We start from the raw sequence: 13389 nt of genomic DNA on the forward strand, positions 1-13389 counted from the left end.
ACATTTTCAAACAATGTGTGTTTATTTTTATATGCATAATAAAATGCAGATTAAAATAAGTTTTATTGCACTCATTCGATAACTGTCAAGCAATGATACATAGTTTTGACATCATGAATGCTCTAAAGCATGACTTTAAATCGACAATATGTTGAGCATTATTATTATAAGTAAATATAGAGTTGATCTGGTGGTAGGTCATTTGGCATAATAATCATTTGACATAAAGTCGTTTGGCATAATGAGTCTGAAACCAAGGACGTCTCAAGATGATATTCGTTTTTACGTTTTTATTGAATCCCTCTGACGACATCAGGCTTATTTAGAGTCAGTTGATTTAAAAAAGGCACTTGATGCAACAATGATATGCTCTTGAATAAACTAAAACATATTGGGAAAGTTATTGTCAAAACTATTTCATTACTTATCCAGAAATCCTTTCTTTCAAATATTTATTCTTCTTTGGGCTTATTCGCTAATTTCACACAACGCTTGAGGGGGTGGGTGGGGGTCAGTAAGTTGTTACAGGTCATACAAAAATTTTATAATATTCATACAAAAAGCGTTACGAGGGGGTGGGTGGGTGTCCAAAATTACTATTTTTCGTCTTATGAAATTTATGAACAAACCTTATTGAGTTTCGTTATTGGTATATATTATCAATAAATAAAATATTTAGCACAAATTTACCCTTCCTTCAAACATTTCGAAATAAAATGTAATCATAAATATAAAAACTGAAGATTTAAAATTAAAATGAATTTCGCCTTCTATTATGTATAGGCTGTTCTTTCGAGCTATATTGTTTTTAGATATTGTTTTTTGTTTCCAACTAATATAAAAGCAACAATCGATAACATTGATCTGCTCAAGTTATCAGCGAAAAGAGAAATCGATTACTGCAGTTACTCCGATGATTCTGAACGCATTTTTTTGATGTTCTTTCGTTTTATTATGTCACAATAATTTTTGACGTCCAATAACCTAATGTTTTAATAATAAATTTTGCCTTCTTTTAAAAATAGGTTGTTCTTCATATAAGATCATAAGATAAAATTTTGTAAAGCTATCTATCTATCTATATATCTATCTATCTATCTATCTATCTAAGCGTTTGCACAACCAATATTGAAAAGCATCCTGGAAATACTGGAAATGATTCCAATATTTTCATGTCGACATTCATATTTGCAGCATATCGTATACAATATGACACAAACATTAAAATGGCCAGGCCCACTGTGCAGACTTGGGTTTTAAGATAATTGAAAGATTTACGACCATCAGATTATTCACGAATGAATAACATGGTGAACGAACATTTTTCAATTTTATTAGTGAAGAAATGGGGACCACCGTACCGACCGGTTCATTAAGAGGGAAAGGTAAAATCGTTGGAAGTGGCGTAGCTAAGAAAATTAATGCACACTTCATCGCTGTGTTCCTTTTCCTGGGATGGGACACAGGTATTTCCCTCGTATGTCCTGGCTCTAGAGCCTTGGCTTAAGCGCCATTACTCGCTCTCTGAAACGAAAAGAAATTTAAATCTGACCCCTCTCCTATTATGCTGTGAATTCAGATAAATGTGTATAAAAACCCACAAAATCATCACATTGAACAAAAAAAAGGTATTTTGAAATTTCTCACCAAAACTGCAACTCTGCATCAATTCTTATGCAGCAGAAACTAAATTTGGGGGCAACACGAATGACATTATGTTTTATTATCTTACCTGAATGTGTCTTCGATCAAGCACATACAAACTCTAAGTTTTCATAAACAAAAACTTTATTACCCGTTAACGGTAGACTAAATAATGCAACGCATTAGAAAAAAATGAACATTTTCTGTTCACATCAAATATGTAAACTGATCATACCACACTCTTTCTTCTTAGAAGTTTTGTCTTCACAAGGTTTCATATACCATGTAAGTATCATAGCATGCCATAGCATTTAAACAAAATATTAAATTCTCCTAGTAAGCCGACAAGTCATCACAGTCAGTTTCCTTGGAAACACACGTGTTGAGCAAAATCAATTGCATCAAATTTTTCACCTTCCGGCCGACAGCGTGACACTTTTTCGATTGCCAAGGCTGTAGTAGCACACTCTGCTGAACAAAGTGATTTATTTTCACTACACATTTGTTCAATCCAATCTTCCTTAATTAGATTTCATAATTTCACTTCAATCAATTTCCTACGTGACTTTTACACTTAGATAAAATTTAGTAAAGCTAATACATAAACATTTTTATAAATTACTGATTTATCAATTCTTGCAAGCAACGCATTTAGAATGATCATTACTTTAGAACCTGCTAATATTTCTATATAAATAATTTTATAACAAACACATGATATCTATTCGAGATATGTTGAAAAAACATTATTTAAATCAATTTTCCATTCTTTCGATAATGTTTTTGATGTACACTTTCAAAATTCATATTTTTTCCTTCTTTTACTAAGTAATTTTCTTCAAGTGTTTCGTTCCAACTGGGACAGAGCTTGATCCACGGCGGAATGTTCTATGAGCGTTCCCTTTATTATTAACTGCGAACATTCTTTGCCTATTTACTATTTTCAAATATGTATATCACAACAAGCTCAAAGACACCCTATTTTCTGGGATGTAGAAAAAATATTGTTTGGAAAAGATCTTCACGGGTTTTATTTAGATATGCGGCTTGGCAAACCTCTGAACGAGCACAAACACCAAAAAATCCACTTAAGGGTATACAAAATCATTTCGTGACGCGTTCACCATTATTTTGCGATTATGTTGTGCACATAAGTTTTTTGAGAATTATTATTTATGTATATCAATTCCAAAAATATAGAAAATCTGGCTTTGGTGTAAAATGTTGAGTGCGATAATTAAACCTAATTGTAATTTCTGTAAATTCCAGTTAGGTACTATTGCATCTTCTTTACAAAAAAAAATATAACGGTAAATGTAAATGACTGCTAATAAGAGCGGTTTAAGATTTAAAAAAAGTTTGAAATTCAAATCCCCATATCTTTCTTAGGGGTCGTCCATAAACCACGTGAACATTTTTCCTGACTTTTCAGTCACCTCCTCCCCCCTCGTGCTTTTGTGTGGTTTTGACGAATAACCCCCCGCTCACCCAATGATCATGTGTTTCATTTGTTCATGAATGAAACAGAAATTTGAAAAATAGGAGAAGAGATATTTATGAATTGGTTTGCTATTATTAAGCGAAATGTGAGATTATAGTGTGACAAACTTCTGCAAAAATCCCTAACAAAAATAGCTCAAAAAAGATTTGTTTCTACTGCAGTGTTCCTTATTATTGTTTGAGGAATTAGTTTTCACTTAGAGATAATTTTGTATTAACATTACAGTACTAACATGTGGGGAACATTTTTTCAAATTTTGTCATAGTAATTTCCATAGAAATCTTAATCGTCTTCTAATCGTTGTTGGTAAAGAAGATATGACATATTGAATTTTAAAACTTTTTTTTAAACTTGAACCATCCGACTGCTAATGAAACCTTTCAGGTTTAGTTGATGGGGGAATTTTCTTTGAAACACAAATGGGTGGACCGTGGTCTTTGGCTAGATATCCCCTCCCCGCTAAATGATCACATGGTTTATCAACGGCCTCTATTTTGATAAGTAATTGTTAGAAGATACATAAAACATCCATGTCGTGATAATTGTTCCACTTCTAATATTGCGAAAGAATTACGGTAATCCAGTTTGCTGTATGCACACTTAGATGTTTGATTACAATATTACATCGTCAAATGAATCGAATCCCACAAACCCTGGGTCTCCTACTTCGAGGAGTCTCATACCGTCCCCAACCATGCGACTAATAGGAGACCAAAATGTAAATAAATTAAAAGTAAATCAATCAGCAAACGTCAACGATAAAATTCTGCTTATAAAGCGCCCGACTGTTATAGTCAAGTGTGTTTATTTGTTTCTCCCTAATATATTACCCAATCCAACACGCACGGCATGAAATTCTATTTCCACTGCAAATGTATAAGTTATTGCCGATAATATAGATATACAAACATATAGATTTTGACTCTGGTATAAGTAAGAAATTCCCGCAGCACCGCGTTGGTACTTTAAATATATTTATAGAACATATCATCTCACCCCTTCTCGCACTTGGCTGTCCAACGGGTGTTGTATTTTGCTCCTCTTGCAGGTTGTTCTCCGTGACAAGATGGTTCCATGTTGTGTGATGTAGAGACCCATACATGAGAAACTATGATAGGCATGTGGTGTAAGTTTATGTTTAAGGATCCAAAGGTTGCGGTTTCGAATTCAGTCTTTGTTATTAATTTTTTTGTTTTTCATATTTTGGTGTCTAAGGCAAATTTCTTGTGGCGGAGCCTTGGGGCAATCGGGTATATGGGGTAGCTAACAAGGGAAGGTCACGATGGTGTTACACGGGGTTTTCAACCGGACTATTTTTGTTGGATTCAACATGTCGAAATATGTAAAACCCCAAAGCCTTTCGGGTGAAGAGCCAGGGAGATGTAGTATGTTGTTAACAAAATGTTAATAAAATCTTAAATTTGTTTTACCAAATTAGGATGAAAGAAGAAATGAATGTAATGTTTGGAATGATACTAATAAAGAAATAAAAAAAAACATGTACATCGTAATGTTCTGAATGGCTTCAACGGATGACGCATGAGTTTGGATACTAAGTTCAAATAATGACTTATTCAGTAGGTACAAGAATGTTGACACTTTTGACCGGGTTAAATCCGCTCGATAAAGGCAATAAATACATTATTTGGAAAAGAGATAAGGCTGATACAAATATTAATTTTCTTTTATGTCACCCCCCCCCCTTTCGAAAATCCGAAAATTTTGAAGGGGAGAAAAAAAAAGATTCATCATTTTTTTGACATCAGTTAGGTTTTTTCAATTTGCAAGTAAAAAACAAGTAAAAACATGATCCAGAGGACGATTAAAAACAGCTTAACAACTATCATTAAAAATAGAAAATTCGAAAAACTAACTTTTTTTTCATTTTTATTTGTTTGTTCCCTATTTATTTTTATCCCCCCCTCGTAACTTCCAAGTGGTCTCGGACATAGAAGAAATTTAATATTTGTATCAGCCTAACTTAACTTTACATAAAATGAGTAGTGGAAAATCGGTAAAATAGAATGGTGTTTGATTTTCGATGATGTTAATACTTTTAATAAAAGTAACATTGTTGCTAAATTAATAACTTAACTCAAGAAAATTGTTTTAAAAAGAACAAAATGTTTATTATGTATTTATGTGTGTTTTTTTTTTGTATTCATACACTAACAAATGAGGCCATTTGAAATCACAGATCTGACTGTTATTTTTTTAGTTTCAGTTCAGTCATTTAAAACGACAATATTTTCACTTGTCCCACTAGTTTCCAAAATTTTCAATATTTACCTTGGCACAAACATTAAATTTAAATATAGCATAGATTTAGTAGGAAACAATCTGAAAAATATAGTAGATCTCATTCATTTTATTTTTTTAAGAACCATCTCTGTACGATTTCCTTTACCCATTTGTCACACGGTACCTTATTTCGATAGTCACTCAAGCAAAATGATTATCTAAATACAGGGACCGGAATCTATTATGATAATTCGCCACAAGAAATCGGGTTGAATTTCATAAATTTGCCTGAAGAACCAAAAAATAAAAACAAAATAAATACTCGCGCTTACTCGCAATCGAACCAAGGACCTCCCGATTCATAAACCAGTGCTATCTCTACGCACCTATCGACGGCTTGATGGAAGAAGTGACAAAAGCAATATATAAAGCGTTTTATATTGCAATATTCATCCCATTCCTCTGACATGTCCACCATCCATTTGCCGCGTGACCATTTGCCTAAGTGTGCGTTTCCGATGCCATCATTCGGCATCGGATTGGTTGTGCAATTGTGTGGGTCGGGTGTAAACATTTAGATTGCTCGAATTTTCAAGTCCAATGTGCTCGATTTCATTTGACGGGTTTGCCCGTCTACGCTTAGGAGGCGAATCTTACCATCAATAGGTGGTTTTAGCACCTAATACGCTAGGAGGGAAATCCGTCATCCGATTTATTTTGGGTGTAAGAACAAACCCTAGAATGATCCGGAAATCGTTCTTCTCGAAGAGTTTTGAATAGGTATCTGATTAGAGCTCCGAAAGGTTTCTTCTTCCTTCTGGCCTTACGACCCAACTGAGATCTGTCAGAATACTTGTCTCCTCGATAGAGTCTGGCCCTAGTACCGATCGTAATACGTCCCATATTTTTGTTGAACACTGTGACGTCATTTGGTTTCGCTTCCACCCCCGCATTCATCCCCGATTGTTTCTTCGGACGTTCATCTCAATCCCAATCGACAGGCGGGGGTACGTAATTCTTCAACACCCTCAATAACTGCGGGCTGTAATTTTGCTCGCTTCTGTTTCCCAAGGAAGTTCTCGGAAGAGAGATGGTGTGTAAATAAAAAAAAAACAAGGAGAAAAACTTTTTCGCCCAAGGTTGGCCACCTTCCAAGGTGGCTCCTTTCCCCTCAAAGGCAGGTGGAAACGTATTGCAGAGTTTGCTGTTTTGTTGTTGCAGATATTTACGATAATTACCTGGTGATGGAAATGAATGTGTCTTTAGCCGCCGCGGGAGTCAGTCAATGATGATGATGATGATGCTTATGCGGGGGAGGAACATCCGATGAAGTGGACGGGACAAGCTTTGTTTTCTTTATTGGATTATTAAGAACGGTTCCCGCGGGCAGTGAATTTACTTTCTTTTTGCTTTTCTATTATTATTTTGAGGGAGATTTGCAGGCATAAATGAATGTTTCAATTTTTATTTCGCTGCCTAATGGGGCTGGATGGTCGTTTAAGGATTTGAGGGTTGTAAATGTTTTTTTTTTTGGGTGGTGAATGTTGCGCAGTTTGGCGCTTGGTCTCAATTTATGGACGGATTTAAATGGATTTTTCTATTTTTGTATTGCTGGATTTCAAATTGAAATAATTATTAATTTGAAAAGGAAAAGTAATAATCATCACTGTGTTTATGAGTCTTTGAATGTGTTATTTTATTAAATGTTGCTTGCAAATCGTTTAATTTTCGTAATTACGGAATATGAATATATTTTACTTGAGCTATCTTATTTATCAATTTCTCTATCAGTATCAATTGGGTCAATCAATTTCTTATTTCAGCTTCACTTTGAAAACAATGACGAATCCTGCAAGCAAACAACACTTTCCAAACCCACCCAAACCCCAAGTATTTTCGTGTGGAAGTGCAGAAGACTCAACGACTTCCTTAAAGCAGTAACACGTCAACCAAATTAAACCCCAAATGGACCTGCATTCAGACGCAACCGGCGTCGTTATTATTTGTTATAATAATCGAGAGCACCGGTACTTTGAGGATGCTATTGATCTTGAGTAGCGTCTGTTGGTTCTCTGTGTATACTAGTTGTACAGCTGTTCTAGCAACTGCGAGTGGTCAATCATGTTTCTGCTCATTTCACTATAAGTATCATTTCAAACATCACTGTCATTTTTATATCTAGGTGTAAAAAAACGACTGATGAAGATATCAAAATCATGAATCAAACAAACATCAGCACCCGATGAGTCAATAAAGTCGTTTATGCAAATTATCGATAATGCTAATAATACCACTTGTGTCGCCTTTTCCGAACACAAAAAAATTGAAACAACATCATCAACCATTGCTACTGCAGCAGGCCAATTGTACTCTCCCACTGCCGGGTCGATAAATTCCCAATAATCCTGATAATGTTGCTAAACAAAATAATTTAAATTGATTCCGGCTGTACCACTTGTTCCTACCGTCCACGTCTCTGCATGGTATTAATCTGCATTCGATAAACTCTCGATTGGGAGCAAATCCACCAGGCCAATGCATGACTACACACAAACACGGCCAGAGGAGTTACTTCATCAGTAACAAGCATCCAGCTTGTAGATTTAATCGCACATAATGTTATCAAAATTCGTTCAACGAGTTTCCCCTGTGCCGGTGGAGCAAGATTTGGGGGGCGGTCGGTCGTTGAATCAACAACAGAGATTTTTCCATTTCCATCAGCCGCCTACCCCCCCCCCCCCCCCCCCACCCGTAAATGGCACAGAACTCGGTGACTTTAGGACACACTCACTTTTCCCAGAAATTTCTAGGAATGGCAATGTCAGTGACGAACTTCTGGCACACAAAAAACAGGCAGACAAGCTTCCGATGCGATCAGATTACACTGGATTTAAAATTCAAAAACATTTCCTTCGATTGTATAGATTTGCTTACATTTTATCGTCTCGGGCTTCATGGGGACTCGAGGAAGTTATTCTTCTGGCAGTGATGTGACCTTGCTTCCAGGAGTCAGCGCAGCTCACAGTGAGCAAATATGTCCCTATCGTTCAAGTGCATTTTGGATTCATTTCACAGTTTGCCAGCTGTGAAACATTCAGCTAGAATAAGTTAGTCCCGCTGGCAGCTTGTACTGAAACTAGACCTGTGAGCTGCCACGGAGTCATTTTAGGTCACGGCTATTTTAGATTTCCATGTTGAGCAGTAAAATTTATTCAATTCGATAAAAATAATATTTCATATAAAAATATACCAAAAATATTTGAGGATTACTTTCAGAGCTCCAACAAGAAAAAAAAACCTTGAGGATTATTTCCTTTTTCACGGCTTCCATTGAGAATCCGAGATATTTCCGGGGATGGTATATGGAATTTCTTCAGTGGTCCTTCCCAAAATTTTTGTCGAGATTCGTACTTAAATATCTGCAAGGATTTTTTTCATAAACACCTCCAGAGTTTTGAACAGCCTTCAGGGATTCTTTCAGGATGAGTGCTTCGTGAAGACCAAGTAAGACGGTACGCTCGTGTTACCGGAGAACTTTTATCTTATTTCGCTCCTCTTTTGGGTAGTGCTTCGTACAACCCAATAAGTGCGTATTATTCAAATAGTCCGTATTCATCAGGCGGGTCGGGAATGAATTCAAAGCGATTTGGTGCTGTCATGTCAATGGTTGGTGAGCTCGTTCCATGCTTCTGTCCTAAATGAGTGTGTACACATATCCTTATCGTGAATACGGTATGATTGTTGCGTTTATCTATTTTTTCAAAAAACAATTATTGGTTCGCCATTTTATGTGTCGGCGAACTATGATTCATATTTTCTATAATACTAATAGAAGGACATACGCCTTTACTTCTGTATTTATAATTATACAAAAAAAAAGAATAATTCGACACAAGAAGTATCGAGACGTAGACGTGTCTTCATAGACTGATAGAAGACTATTTTCAATCATGAATAATGAACCCAAACACTTACCAAACGCAAAAGTCCTTTATTCTTTGAATGCTTCATCACCGGAGATGTCCAGATTAAGTAGCTTGAATCCTTCCCAGCAACAAAAACTCCTTCCCGTGACAACCATGAAGATGCAAAGATATACTCAGTCTTTAGTAACAATGGATGCCACGCTAACACTCCTTCAATTCTCCGATGATCGTAAGGACGTGACTGGCATATGGAATTTTCAAAATTATACACTGAAGGTGGTAGGTCACTCCCAAGCTCCGTCTGTTGGTTCTTTGTGCAGTTACTATTGTTCTGGTCATTTATAGAGTAGCAACTACGAACTATACGGTCATCAATACTCATACTCACGCTAATGCATTCAGAGATTCTTTTAGGAATATCTCTTACAATTTACCCAGCACATATTGTCCAAAAATTTCTTTCCAAACCTTTACTAGGGATTTTATCAGGAATTTGTCCTCAGATTTCTTCATCAGTTATTCTAGAAATTTCTCCAGAAAGTCTTCAAGGAATTCGTACAGATATTTCATTTGTAATTTCTATACTGAATTCCCTCTGAACATTACCAAAGGACCTATGTAACAATGAAAGATTCTCCCTCTCTCGTTATTCGAGTTATTCACTATACACCGAAATACAATGTCCTTGAGAAGCGTATCATGCAAAAAAAGCAACAGAATAGGTTGATGTGGCTCAGTATTTGATTAAAGAGTACAAAAAAAAACAAAGAGAGCCTCTGAATATGAGATAGGTTTATTTGAAAAGTTGCTCAAGAATTTGTCGAGAAATTCCATCAAAAATTTTCCGTAGTTTCCCCAAGATTTTCTGTAGTAGTTCCTTCAAAAAAATGATTTATTAAATGATCAGGAAATCCAGAAAGATTTTTATATAAAGTCCAATATAACCCAGTACCTGTTTCTGTGGATTAATCTGGACATGTTTCAATGGTTTTATAATGAATATCCCTCGAACCTCTTTTCACGCTCACTTTTTTTAACGCTCCCTCATTTTACGCTACTACATTTCAAAGCTCCAAAATCCAACGCACGCTCCTTCTTTTTACGCTCTAAAAATTCTAACCTACGCTCCAGAATTCGAACATATGCTCCTGCCTAATGACGACCCATGAGAACCAATATTATGTGGGTATTTCTGGAACGGAACCCATGAGGAGTACCCTTCAGTCGATGTCAAACGCAACAACGATGTCAAACGAAACAAACTGAAAGTCGCCATCTTGGATTCCAAAATGGCGTCAGACATCGATTTCCTTCTTCGACTCATAATTTCCGTACCAAAAAATTCACTTGTTACAACGGGTTTTAAGTGATTTCTATAAACTGGAAGTCGCTATCTTGGATTCCAAAATGGCGCCAAACATTGGTTTCCTTCATCGCCATCTTGAACTCCAAAATAGCTTCAGATTTCGGTTTCCGGATACTCTTGAGAAGATACACGGATAAACCTCTTCGGAAAACTCCTTGAAAAAAACCGCAGATTCCCGATCGCTCCAGGGTCTATTCCTAATAGATTTCACTGAACTGCCACAAGATATACGAATACAAAAATGGTAACTTTGGCAAAGAAAGGTCTCTAGTGATAACTGTGGAAGTGGCTTTAGAAAGCTTTCTCCTTGGAAATCCAGAAGAAATTATCCCTTGTTTTAAAAGCATCAAACTTTGCATACTTCAAAGAAGACTCCTTTTGAACTTTTCCGAGATTCCTGCAGACAATTTTCCAGAAAGCACTTTATGCAAAACTCAAATAATCATTCCAGTGACTCCCTTAAAAAGTCTACCAATTATTCCTCGAATTTACCAAGAATTGCACGTTGCAGTTATTTTTCCATACTTTTTTGAATAACAAATCCTCAAGATGCTTCGCTAGAAAGGTTTCTAATGATTTCTCCAAAAATTCCCCAAACGTTCTTCAGAAGATCCTCCTGAGTAATTATCCTGATATTTCTTCAGCTATTTCGATACGACCGGTTGATCCAACGGTTCTACTTTTCGGCTCGTGGCTGGAGCCTTCCTCAGGGAGGTTATATTTGTACCGCTAGTGGTTAAACGTCTCTTATAGTAATTCGGCTTCCATTCAATCAAGATCGGAAATGTCAAAGTTTCGGAAATCCTTCCAGCGATTTTTTTCAATTGTTCCGACACATTTCCGACAGAACTTTTTAAAGAATTTTGCAGAAATTTCTTCAAAAACTTCTACGTGATTTTCTCCGTAAATAGGGTGTCCCAGGAAGTATGGGGACGACTTAAAAAAAATGAATCACACTAGTTTTTGAATTACATTAATATTTTTATATTTTTGTATTTTTCCTAGGGGCATTTTAGACAAAGATTGTGATTTTTTTTTGATAAAACAACTTTTTACATGGAAATTTTCTTATTTTAGGAATTCAATTCTGACACAGAACCTACTGTTGTGTTTTGTTGGATCTTAACTAGTAATGAATGTATTTGTTTTTCAAAATCTTTCGATTTAGTGAGTTCAAATATATTGTATCTAAGATGTTTCACAAGAATTTTGTTTTAATTTTTTTTTAGCTTCGCTAGGATACATTTGACAAAATGGTTCAATTTTAAAATATCTGTGTTGCTCTCTACGAAAGATAACTTCACGAAATCATAGCTTTCCGGGTATTTTCAGTGAAAAAGTGTTTAATTTCAAATATACTTACTTCAAATATCTATATTATTAGATAGGCAACAACATCCTTTAATTTTTTATATATTTTAACAGATTAACGAGGACTTGGTTTTGTTCCTTTCCAAAATCGTCCATAGCTGAAATCGGATTTTTAGTTTCTATTAACGTTTCATATTTTTAAGTTTATAACTTCCAATAAAATAATGATGATCTCATCGTTTATCGTATCGGCAATGATAATTTCAGATGACAATGATTTTTTCAGATTTTCATTGTATGTGCTTTATGACCTAGCAACAATTTCGCACAACGAAGTCGCTCAAATATAACGCGATTTGTACAAAACTGATAAAAGGAGCTTCCTGAAATGTAGCACCATCAACAAACAGGCAGCGAAAAAAATCGCTCAAAATTCAAAATCTGCTCTTGTTAAGTGCAAAAATAAAATGCGTGAAAATCGTCATTTCATCTTCACTAGTCTCGAAATGGCAGTATTATAAATTCGTACCCATACATTTTGGGACACCTTATATTCGTGCTACTTTTTTTAAGATCCTTCTATGAACTATTTTAAACATTTTATATGGAAGCTTGTCCTTCAAGTGCGCTTCTAAGAATTGGTACAGAAAGTTATTATGGATTATTTGAAGAATTCCTATAGTTTCATATTTATTCAAACCCTTCAGACATTGTCCCAAGATGTAACGATTTTCAATATTGATTTTGGATTCAATATCCCTGAAAGTTGCTTATAAGACGTCCTGCCAAAATTTATGGAAAATTCCTGCCAATGATTTATAGAGAATTACTACGAATCTCTCCTTTATTTTAGATTTACTACGAATCTCTCCTGGGGATATTTAGATTTGCTTCCAGGTTTCATGCAGAAATTCCTTCACCTTCCAAATGCAAAAAGGCTAGGCGACACCAAACAACAGAATGTGAAATGAATCAAATATGACAACAATGAACAAGAAAGGTGTATGAATTATTTGTCATTAATTCTTTCAAAAATGCATGGAAGAACAATTCTAGGTATTTTTTTTAATGTTTCGCCAGCCTGGCGACGCCAGATATTTCTTCAAGGATTCATTAAAGATATTTCTAATACAAAATTTCGCATTTTTATCCGGAATTTCTCTAGGAATTCGTGCAAAAATCACTTCATAGATTTTACAATTCTATAATTTTATAATTTCTTCAAGGATTTCCGCGAGGATATTATAGTAAATTTATTTCAAAAATGTTCCATAGATTGCTCTTAATTTTATAAAAAGCTTCTCTACATACCCCATGAATTCCTCTTAGTTACGCTCTCAAGGACTTCTCCAGTAATAGTCTTACGAAATCTACGGTCTGAGTAGTGTTTGATCCATTGA

Source organism: Aedes aegypti, chromosome 3 (assembly GCF_002204515.2).
Source record: "Aedes aegypti strain LVP_AGWG chromosome 3, AaegL5.0 Primary Assembly, whole genome shotgun sequence".
Taxonomy (NCBI): Eukaryota; Metazoa; Arthropoda; class Insecta; order Diptera; family Culicidae; genus Aedes; species Aedes aegypti.